The sequence below is a fragment of the Budorcas taxicolor genome, chromosome 12, assembly GCF_023091745.1.
Source record: "Budorcas taxicolor isolate Tak-1 chromosome 12, Takin1.1, whole genome shotgun sequence".
NCBI lineage: Eukaryota > Metazoa > Chordata > Mammalia > Artiodactyla > Bovidae > Budorcas > Budorcas taxicolor.
In genome coordinates, this window is record NC_068921.1 from 85,759,864 (window position 1) to 85,772,102 (window position 12,239).

Here is a 12,239-nt window from a genome sequence, read left to right on the forward strand (position 1 = left end):
TGCCTTTCCCTTCTCCAGGGGATCTTCCCGACCCAGGGATCGAACCCAGGTCTCCTGCATTGCGGGCAGATTCTTTACCCTTTGAGCCACGAGGGAAGCGCTAATACTGGACAGAGGAGCCGTTCCTTTCTCCAGGGGAGTCTTCCTGACCCCAGAATAGAACCCTGGTCTCTTGCAATGCAGGCGGATTCTTTACCAGCTGAGCCACCTGGGACGTGGGGGCCTCTTCCTTCTGGAGCCTGGCTGGCGCCCTGGGAGAGGCGTCGTGTCTCCAGGTCACGGAGGCGTCTGGACATGGAGAGGGGCCAGAGCGAGCGGCTGAGGCTTGGACGCTCAGCGTGGGCCTCTGGCCCGGGGTGTCTGGGGCATCGCAGGGGCAGCAGGCGAGGCTGTGGAGATGCCTGGGCGGGTGGCAGCCCCGTCTGTCCCGACCGCCCAGGCAGTTTTTCATCCTGTCTGGCGGCAGCATGGAAACCAGTCCTTTCTGTTGAATGAAGGGTTTGGTTTCCAGGAAGCGTCCGCAGGTGCCAGGCTCTCGGTGAGATGGAGGGAAACCCAGAGCTCTGCCCCGGGGATGCCGGGGCGGGACGCGGCGCCCGGGGGCTCAGCAGCTGCTAACTCCCGCGGGAAACGCCCTCCCCGGCGGGGCGGCAGGCCGGGGAGGGGCCAGGAGGACGGCCCGCGGGCGCCCACGGCGAGCCCAGGACGGCAGCAAGGGGCTCACTAGGGGGACGGCGTGCGGCCAGGGGCCTTGAGGTCGGGAGGCGGGCCTGCGCGCCCACGCGGGCCCCGAGGAGCGGGGGCGCCCCTCGCGGAGGCGCACTGGGCCCGCCGCGGGCTGGAGCGGCGGGGACGCGGCGCGCGGCGCTGCCGGAAGCCGGAAGCGGGAGGGCCCGCCCCTTCCGGCGCCGCGGGGCCGCCCCGAGACGCCCGCGCTGCGGCCGCGCGCGGCCGGTGCTGCGCCTCTGGCCTCGGGGCCGTCAGAGGCCCTGGGAGGAGACGGGGCCCCTGCGCTTTCGCCGTCTCGGCCCCTGGGTGCCCGCGTGCTCCGCCGGGGGGCGTTAGAGACGCAGGCCCCTGCCCGTGCGTGGGAGAGCGGAGCTGGCCCTGCTGGCGCCAGGCGGGCGGGGCGGGGAGGAGCGGAGGCAGGTGGGCCCGGCGCCGCGCGTCTCCCCCGAGCCGCGAGGCCCCTGCAGCCCAGAGCCTCCTCGGACGTCCCGAAGGGACCGCGAGAGAGGCTCGCTCCAAGATGACAGGCCAGCTACCAAAGAGTGTGCCTCGTCCGTGTTCATCTGGTGATTCCTCACGACCACATTCAGGCTGCGTGGAGCGGGGCCGGGTCTCATCACACCAGCTCTCCCAGGACTCACCTTTGAGCAGCCCCGTGACTGCTGTCTGTTATCATTAACCACTTAGGATGATACCTCCCAGGCATGTCCGTTTCATGTTCCTCTTCTCCTCCTTAGTATTTTGTGTATAAGTACTCTGAAATTAGGTAAGTGTCCTCATTAAAATTCCCATTTATATATGGATTCGTTCACCCATATCCACATGAACTCATGGTCGATTGTTTAAAGGGCTGTGCTCTCTCACTGTATAGTCCCCATAGTTAGAGCTGTGCTGTCTCCAGTAGTCATGCACAGATGTGAGAGCTGGATTATAAAGAAAGCTGAGTGCTGCAGTATCGACGCTTTTGAACTGTGGTGTTGGAGAAGACCCTTCAGAGTCCCTTGGACTGCAAGGAGACCCATCCATCCATCCAACCAGTCCATCCTAAAGGAGATCAGTCCTGACTATTCGTTGGAAGGACTGATGCTGAAGCTGAAACTGCAATACTTTGACCACGTGAAGAGAAGAGCCAGCTCGTTTAAAACGACCCTGATGCTTGGAAAGATTGAAGGAGAAGGGGACAACAGAGAATGAGATGGTTGGAGGGTATTGCCAACTCGATGGACATGAGTTTGAGTAAACTCCGGGAGTTGCTGATGGACAGGGAGGCCCGGCGTGCCACAGTCCATGGAGTCGCAAAGAGTTAACCATGACTTAGCAACTGAACAGCAGCTCTGTTTCCACCATCACTTACTTTGATGTGTGAATTCCCTGTTCAGCCAGAGAAGCCCTGCAGGCAGCTCGTGCGCCTGGCCTGTGCCCACTGCTCCGGGAGAAGCTTCCTGCTCTCTGACACAACACAGTATCCAGGTCCAGACCCTGGATCGGCCATCTTTCCCAGGACCCTGGGTTCCTTTAGTGGTTCCCCTTTTATGCTTCAACTTGAGGGTCCAGCCACAGACACACTTGGCCGTGACAGGGGCCTCCCCCACCCCCCAGCAGGAGGCTGTCTCAGGGTCCTCCCCCGGCCCCCCTGGGCCACCTTGCCCGCAGGAGGTCAGGGGACCTGCCTGGGGCCTCCCCTCCACCTGAGCTGAGGTCCCTGCCTGTTGCCAAGGCCTTCCTTGTGCCTCTCCGTGCTGCTGCTGCTCTTTTTCTGGTGACTTCAAAAACCCTGCTTATCTCTTCTGCTCCAAATTAATCCCCCGTGTTGCTCTATCGAACCATTTGTTACCGCGGTGACTGTTGATTGCAGATGTACATCATTTCTCCCCCGGCCTTTTCAAGGGCCAATCACTATGGTAACCATATTACAGAAAATTGCTTTGTCTCCTTAAAATACCCTTCAGAGAAAGGTCATTTGGTATTAACATTTTCTGACTAAACCTAGTGAAGTCAGCGATGGGAAGAACACATTCCCCGGGCCTGCGTGTTTTCAGGCTTGCAATTTCAGGAAACTCTCAGAACAGGACTGCATGTTGGGAGGAGAAAGAGTTCTCACACTGTGACACATGTGCACGCGTGCTTGCGAATCTGAGAAAGCATGTTTATTTGGGTCAGTGGTTGCAGTGCTCGCACCTTAGTGGCTCTTGGGAGTGACATGGCCGGTTCCCAGTCCCGGGTGGGGGTTGAGGTGGAGACGGGCGCCCTGCTCCTGGCAGGCCTGGAGGAAGCCTGGAGCCCCAGGGAAAGACGGCCCTGCTGGCAGAGGGGCCCTGGAGCCCCAAAGCCCATGTGCAGCGCCCATGGAGGGGGCGCCGTCCCGCTATGTGGGCCTCCTGCTAGGGCCCGGGGCAGGTCACACAACGGATCATGCTTTCTTGCTGCTTTCCACTGATCCTCAGGAGTTTTATGTAACCATTCTTGGGCGGTAGGTTGTTTGTTGGTTTGTTTTTTCCACAGTAAGAACCCTCTGAACTGGCTTCTGGGTTCCCCTGCCTTTTCCTTTACTGGGAAGGAGGCGAGCGCACAGAAGTGTCCCTCAGAGCTCATCTCTAGCCACACGGAGTTAAAGTTGCATCTCAAGGCCCACGCTGCTTCCTTCTCAGTGACGACCCTCCATCAGATTCACGTGGGAGCCGAGTGTAACACACTCGTGCTCCTGGTGCCTCGGAGGGACATCTGTGTCCTGGCCACCCCAGACCTCCCCGGGATGGCCACCGCCCACCGTTTCAGGGCCAACTGGGGGCTTTCCTGCCTCTTTCTAAACAGTCTCCTGTTTAGGAGCTGTTTCGCCTGCACTTACTATGTACCAGGAGCTCTTGGAAGTGTGCCTTTTAACTCCTAATTTTCTCAATAACCCAAGGAAGCAGGCACTGTCTGTTAACCCATGAAAAAACAGACCCAGAGGGGTTAAGGCGTTGGTGCAGACACACAGCACAGAAGCAGCGGGGTTTGGCCTCGACCCGGGGCTGCCGTGTGGCTGGGGCATCAGCTTTGTCCCCTGAACACTGGCTTCCTGTCCTGGAGGGCCAGGCTTACCCGCTCACAGCCTCTGCGCCCCTCCTTCCAGCACCCTGTCTGCATCACTGATGCCCGTGTTCTCCTGTGCCCTCTGCCCCTCTCTCTCACCATCCTGACTCACCCGGAGGTGTTTCAGCATGAACTTCCCAGGAGCGAGGCTGCCCCGACTCGCCAGTGCTGTGCTGGCCCCCCTGCACATCAGAAACACTGTATTCCAATTCGCCCAGTTTCCCCAGAATGCCTTTCACGTACCCTTTCAATCCAGGAACCCTTGAGGATAGTGTTATGGCTGTTCGAGCATCTCTCATTTCCTTTAGTCTCGAGCCGCTTTCCCCCTCCCCTCACGAAGTGGACACCACACAGTCCAGCCGAGCTGTCTTGAGCGGTGTCCATGGCCTGGACTGTGCGCTGGTTTCCTCGGGATTCAGTTCAGGTTGAATGTTTCGGCAGGTGGGCCGCACAGGCGATCTGTGTCCCTCCTGTCTCTTGCATTGGCTAGCTCTAATCACTGGGCTGAGATGACGACCAGGCTTGCTCAGCGTAAGTTGCCAGGCCCTTTCTGAAAATGATAAGAAATCTGTGGGATGAGATGCTGAAGCTGTGTGAACATCCACCCCCCAACAACTATCCACCCATGATTTTTGTCATCCTCAGCTGTGGTTGCAGATACTCTAATTCTGCTCTCCCTCCTACATTTATAACTGACTTTCTTTTGTAAGTTCAGTTGAGTTCAGTCGCTGAGTTGTGTCCAACTCTTTGCTACCCCATGAATCGCAGCACGCCAGGCCTCCCTGTCCTTCACCAACTCCCGGAGTCCACTCAAACCCATGTCCATTGAGTCAGTGATGCCACCCAGCCATCTCATCCTCTGTCGTCCCCTTCTCCTCCTGCCCTCAATCTTTCCCAGCATCAGGGTCTTTTCAAATAAGTCAGCTCTGTGCATCAGGTGGCCAGAGTATTGGAGTTTCAGCTTCAATATCAGTCCTTCTAATGAACACCCAGGACTGATCTCCTTTAGGATGGACTGGTTGGATCTCCTTGCAGTCCAAGGGGCTCTCAAGAGTCTTCTCCAACACCACAGTTCAACAGCATCAGTTCTGCACTCAGCTTTCTTTACAGTCTATCCATACATGACCACTGGAGAAACCACAGCTTTGACTAGATGACCTTTGTCGGCAAAGTAATGTCTCTGCTTTTTAATATGCAGTCTAGGTTGGTCATAACTTTCCTTCCAAGGAGTAAGCGTCTTTTAATTTCATGGCTGCACTCACCATCTGCAGTGATTCTGGAGCCCAGAAAAAGAAAGCCACTGTTTTCATTGTTTTCCCACCTATTTGCCATGAAGTGATGGGACCGGATGCCATGATCTTCGTTTTCTGAATGTTGAGCTTTAAGCCAACTTTTTCACTCTCCTCTTTCACTTTCATCAAGAGGCTCTTTAGCTCCTCTTCATGTTCTGCCATAAGGGTGGTGTCATCTGCATATATGAGGTTATTGATATTTGTCCTGGCAATGTTGATTCCAGCTTGTGCTTCCTCCAGTCCAGCATTTCTCATGATGTACTCTGTGTATAAGTTAAATAAGCAGGGTGACAATATACAGCCTTGACGTACTCCTTTTCCTATTTGGAACCAGTCTGTTGTTCCATGTCCAGTTCTAACTGTTGCTTCCAGACCTGCATATGGATTTCTCAAGAGGCAGGTTAGGTGGTCTGGTATTCCCATCTCTTTCAGAATTTTCCACAGTTTATTGTGATCCACACAGTGAAAGGCTTTGGCATAGTCAATAAAGCAGAAATAGATGTTTTTCTGGAACTCTCTCGCTTTTTTGATGATCCATCAGCTGTTGGCAGTTTGATCTCTGGTTCCTCTGCCTTTTCTAAAACTGAACATCTGGAAGTTCACGGTTCACATATTGCTGAAGCCTGGCTTGGAGAATTTTGATCATTACTTTAATAGTATGTGAGATGAGCACAACTGTGCGGTAGTTTGAGCATTCTTTGGCATTGCCTTTCTTTGGGATTGGAATGAAAACTGACTTTTCCAGTCCTGTGACCACTGCTGAGTTTTCTAAATTTGCTGGCATATTGACTACAGCACTTTCACAGCGTCATCTTTTAGGATTTGAAATAGCTCCACTGGAATTCCATCACCTCCGCTGGCTTTGTTCGTAGTGATGCTTCCTATGGCCCACTTGACTTCACATTCCAGGATGTTTGGCTCTAGGTGAGTGATCACACTGTCGTGATTATCTGGGTCATGAAGATCTTTTTTGTACAGTTCTTCTTTGTATTCTTGCCACCTCTTCTTAATATCTTCTGCTTCGGTTAGGTCCCTACAATTTTTGTCCTTTATCAAGCCCATCTTTGCATGAAATGTTCCCTTGGTATCTCTTAATTATCTTGGAGAGATCTCTAGTCTTTCCCATTCTATTGTTTTCCTATATTTCTTTGCATTGATCACTGAGGAAGCCTTTCTTATCTCTCCTTGCTATTCTTTGGAACTCTGCATTCAGATACTTATATCTTTCCTTTTCTCCTTTGCTTTTCACTTCTCTTCTTTTCACAGCTATTTGTAAGTCCTCCCCAGACAGCCATTTTGCTTTTTTGCATTTCTTTTCCATGGGGATGGTCTTGATCCCTGTCTCTTGTACAATGTCCCTAACCTCCATCCATAGTTCATCAGGTACTCTGTCTGTCAGATCTAGTCCCTTAAATCTATTTCTCACTTCCCCTGTATGATTGTAAGGGATTTGACTTAGGTCATAGCTGAATGGTGTAGTGGTTTTCGCCACTTTCTTCAATTGAAGTCTGAATTTGGCATTAAGGAGTCCATGATCTGAGCCACAGTCAGCTCCCAGTCTTGTTTCTGCTGACTGTATAGAGCTTCTCCATCTTTGGATGCAAAGAATATAATCAATCTGATTTCAGTGTTGACCATCTGGTGATGTCCACGTGTAGAGTCTTCCCTTGTGTTGTTGGAAGAAGGTGTTTGAATGACCAGTGCATTCTCTTGGCAGAACTCTATTAGCCTTTGCCCTGCTTCTTTCTGTACGCCAAGGCCAAATTTGCCTGTTACTCCAGGTGTTTCTTGACTTCCTACTTTTGCATTCCAGTCCCCTATGATGAAAAGGACATATTTTTTGGGTGTTAGTTCTAGAAGGTCTTGTAGGTCTCCATAGAACTATTTAACTTCAGCTTCTTCAGCGTTACTGGTTGGGGCATAGACTTGGATTACCGTGATATTGAATGGTTTGCCTTGGAGACGAACAGAGATCATTCTGTCTTTTTGAGATTGCATCCAAGTACTGCATTTCAGGCTCTGTTGTTGACCATGATGGCTACTCCATTTCTTCTAAGGGATTCCTGCCCGCAGTAGTAGATATAATGGTCATCTGAGTTAAATTCACCCATTCCAGTCCATTTTAGTTCGTTGATTCCTAGAATGTCGACATTCACTCTTGCCATCTCCTGTTTGACCACTTCCAATTTGCCTTGATTCATGGACCTGACATTCCAGGTTCCTATGCAATATTGCTCTTTACAGCATCGGACCTTGCCTTTATCACCAGTCACATCCACAACTGGGTGTTGCTTTTTCTTTGGCTCCATCCCCTCATTCTTTCTGGAGTTATTTCTCCACTAATCTCCAGTAGCATATTGGGCCCCTACTGACCTGGGGAGTTCCTCTTTCAGTATCCTATCATTTTGCCTTTTCATTCTGTTCATGGGGTTCTCAAGGCAAGAATACTGAAGTGGTTTGCCATTCCCTTCTCCAGTGGACCCCATTCTGTCAGGTCTCTCCACTGCCGGGAGCCAGCATGGGAGATCCCACCCATGACAAGGTCATGCGGAGAGGCCTGATGGGCAAGGCGAGTCAGGCCTCAGGGGTTCCCCCTGAGTTTCCCTGAGCATCTACCCCCCCCCCCCCCCCAAACAAGAATCTGCCCGCCTTATTGTACCGTGGTTTTCCACTCTTCTGACACTCTCTGGGAAAAGCTGACTCAGGGCTTCAGTCTTCTGCATTTGACAGGAATGTTTCAGTTCAAACCCCCTCTGATGGCTCTCTAACTTGCCTAACAGCTTCCCCCAGACTTCTTACAGCTTGTGAATTGTTTACAGCCCCCCAACCGCAAGAGGCACAAAGCTTAAAGCATCTTAAAGATACAGAGCCTTTTCTAAAGAGCTAAAAATCATGTTGGTGACAGATTTCAGTGTTGACTCAATGATTTCTGCCAGGCCTCCATATTCTTTATCTTTTAGGCACCTGGGAGGATATTAATCAATGTAATTGGGATATGGAAAAAGGTATATAATAGTTTTGATGTTAGCAACACTAGACTTTGAGTTAATTACTTTTCTTTTGTTATAAATCACTGTACTCCTTTTACTTGTTATAAATTGCTGTATCTTTGCTGTGTAAGAATGTAACTTTATTTAGTGTTTTCTGAGAGTGGCACCAGACTTTGGGGAGAACAACACAAATAAGTCTTCTGGTTGACAAACCCCTATCAGAAAAGGGCTGTAAAATGTTAATTGGCCCTCTGGCCGGAAGATGATGTAAATCACCTAAGACTTGTGTATACAACTAGGTATGCAGAGAGAAAGCCTGGTTTTGATAAGAGTCGGGGCTGCTGATGCTGCATAACTTTGTGTTACCCACTGATCTCTGTGTACAATCAAAAGTATAAGAAGCCTTCTGAACAGTAAAGGATGGACCAGTTTCTCGGACTAGCCTCTCAAACTAGTTTCTTGGAAATCTGGTTTCCCCCGTGTCTCTTCTTTACTCTGTTTCCTGGCTGAATTCCCGTCTGGGGCGTGGAGGCTCGCCATGTCTACTTACTTGCCCTGGCTTTTAAGTTCCACGTGAGAGGGAGTCCAAGGCGGGGCACCCTCCGATATTCAAGAGGATGCCGGTGGCCTAACGTAGATCGTGCAAACTTCTTGTCCTGAAGTTTCATTAGTTCTCCACGTAAACCAAGTTATTCAGCCTCTTTTCTCCACTAAATTTTCCTACTATACTATTATTTCCTAATCTTATATTTCTAAATAAACAAGTTTTTCCTCGCCTATCCGTCTCCCCTTTGAATCACCCTGGATCCACCGGGGCTGGTCCCCAGCACTCCACCATGCCCCACCCGTCTTGGGTGGCCCCACGGGCATGGCTTAGTTTCATTGAGTTAGACAAGCTGTGGTCTGTGTGCTCAGATTGGCCTGTTGTCTGTGACTGTGGGTTTTGTCTGTCTGCCCTCTGATGCCCTTTCTCAGAACCTACCATCTTACTTGGGTTTCCCTTACCTTGGACATGGGGTAGCTCTTCACGCCTGCTCCAGCAAAATGCAGCCGCCGCCTTTACCTTGGACACGGGGTATCTCCTCTCAGCCGCGCTTCTGCACCATTTGTCATAGCCACCGCCCTTCTGTATGCATGTATATATGTGTGTGTCTGTATATGCGAGCATAGATGTATACAGGATATGTAGACTCCTTTTGAAATTTCCTTTATGTATCTGTTGTATTTTGGCTGTGCTGGGTCTCCGTTGCTGTGTGAAGGCACCTCGTCGTGGTGGCTTCTCTTGCTGTGGAGCGCGGACTTTAGAGCACAGGCATCAGTAGTTGTGACTCACGGGCTCGGTTCTCCCACAGCACGTGTGACCCTCCCTGACCAGGGGTCAACCCTGTGCCCCCTGCACTGGCAGGCAGATCCTTAACCACTGACCACGAGGGAAGCCCTCTATTTCTTATTTAACCTTCTTCTGTACGTACACAGATGGTAGTGTCCTTTTTTATAATCTTCTGAATTTTGCTTTTATAGCTTAAAGTATATCCTGGAAATTTCTCTGTTGTTGTTCAGTTGTTCAGTTGTGTCCGACTCTTCGTGACCTCATGGACCGCAGCATGGCAGGCTTCCTTGTCCTTCACCATCTCCTGAATTTTCTTCAGACTCATGTCCATTGAGTCAGTGATGCCATCCAGCCATTCTCATCCTCTGTCGTCCCCTTCTCCTCCTGCCTTCAATCTTTTCCAGCATCAGGGTCTTTCCTAATGAGCTGGCTCTTCGCATCAGGTGGCCAGACTATTGGAGCTTCAGCTTCAGCATCAGTCCTTCTGATGAATATTCAGGGTTGACTTCCTTTAGGATGGACTGGGTGGCTCTCTGCAGTCCACTAGCACCACAGTTCCAAAGGAGCAGCTCTCCAGTGCTCAGCCTGCTTCGTGGCCCAGCCGTTGCTTCTTCTGCATATGCATTGTGTTACAGTTTAAGAAGTTTCCTTCACATCTTTCATTATAAAAGAATCTACCCGTATTTTCTTCTAGAAGTTTTCCTATGTAGATCACTGATCTGTTTGGTCTTTATTCTGGTATATGGTGTGAAGGATAGACTCATGCCTTTTTTAAACAGCTACACAGTGATCTCAATGTCACTGAAAGTGGGGTCCATTTGACTGCTCAAAAGCCGAGAAAGAGGCAAGGCTGGTGGAAAGGAACGTTTGCTTAATTTTGGAGGCTGGCAACTGGGGCTGGCGGTGGGCAGCGCAGACTCCTGTCTGGAGGTTGGCCTTCATCCCTGCCCACCTCAACCAGTGGCCCAGGGCATTTACAGACTGAGGGAGAGGGCTCCGTGCAGAAACAGCGCAGTCAGCCCCGACAGCCCTCACAAAATAGGTCATCGGTGGTCTGCCCAGTGTCTCCTGGTTGTCTTCAGGACAGCTGGTCTTCAGGGCCACGGCCGTCTTGTTCCCATGTCCCTGAGGCCAGTTCTCAGAGTCGCGGCAGCGGATGTCATGGCTCCGGTCTGGTCATCACGCCATCAACCTCTTCCACCTGGTGTTGCAGTATCTACAGGGTTCGGCCCAGAATATTATCCGCAGCCCTTGAGAAGCAGCTGAAGACCCTTACTTTGCTTGCTGACTACACTGCTATTATCTGGTCTGCTTTGACCCTGTCCCTTTGTTTCCACGTGTCCTCACTTCTCTGATTAAGCTGATTCTTTGGCTCAAGTTTTTCTGCGGACAAAATGCAGGCAGAGGACATGGGGAGAAGGACCATAGGTATGCTGTGCGTCAGCAACATCCTTTATTATCGCAGAGACTGTTTTCCCAGTGATCTGAGATGTCACCCTCGCCATGAACTGTATTCACATGTGATTTTGGGTCTCTGCCTGGACTCGTTGTTCAACTGGTTGGCTTGCTCATTTGCCAAGATCACGGTTTTAATTACTGAGGCTTTTTAGTATGTTTTAATGCCGACTAGGATTAATCCTCCCTCACTGCTCTGCTTTTAGAATTTTCCTAGCTATTAGCTACATTTGAATAATATGCAATATAATTATGGTGAAAGCTTAATTTTTCATTTAAACTGTAGAATCAACTTGTGTAAGTTCACAATAAAAACTTACTGGGAGTTTTATTTCCGTTTTGTTAAATTTATATAGTATCTCTAAGGAGGATTGATGTTTTTTATCATGTTGAATTATCCTCTTCTAGAACAAAGGATTGTTTTTCATTTGTTCAAGTCGTTTTTGTGCTCTTTGGGAGTGGTATGAAATTATTTTCATGTGCATTCTGCATATTTCTTGATAAGCTAACTCATAAGCACTAGACCCCCTTTGTTGCTTTTGTAATAGTGAGTTTCTCTTCCATTACACACCCACACAGACACATGCTGTTGGTTTTTGGGGATTCATTTTGCCTTCTCCTACTTTTAAAAGTTCTTTTATTGTTTTTGCTATTTTCCTCATTGAGTCTCTCTGGTTTTCCAAGTATGTTTTTACCTCGTGTGCATATAAAGTTTTATTTCTTTCCAAATTTTTAGCCCTGTCATGGCTTTTCCTTATCTAATTATATTCATTATATTTTCAATATAGAGTTAAATTGAGTGTGTGTGTGTGTGTGTGTGTGTGTGTGTCTGTTAGTTGCTGACACACTGTGTGTTAGTCGTGTCTGACTCTTTGCAGCCTCAGAGACTGTAGCCCACCAGGCCTCTCTGTCCAAGGAAATTTCCAGGCAAGAGTACTGGAGTGGGTTTCTATTTCCTTCTCCAAAATAGCAGTGTGGAGAATGGGAATTCTTGCCTTCTTTCTGACCTTAGTGGGAGATGCCTCTATTGTTTTCCTATTAAGAAAGAGATTAACTTAAAGACTGACTTTACATCTGTGTATGTGGAGTCGTAATGAGTTGGACAGAACCGAGCAACTAACACTTTCATGTGTATACATGTGAAAGTGAAAAGTGAAAGTGAAGTCTCTCAGTCGTGCCTGACACTTTGCGACCCCACGGACTGTAGCCTACCAGGCTTCTCCATTCATGGGATTTTCCAGGCAAGAATACTGGAGTGGGTTATCATTTCCTTCTCCAAGAGATCTTCCCGACCCAGGGACTGAACCCGGGTCTCCCACACTGTAGGCAGACGCTTTACCGTCTGAGCCACCAGGGAAGTCCACGAATGTA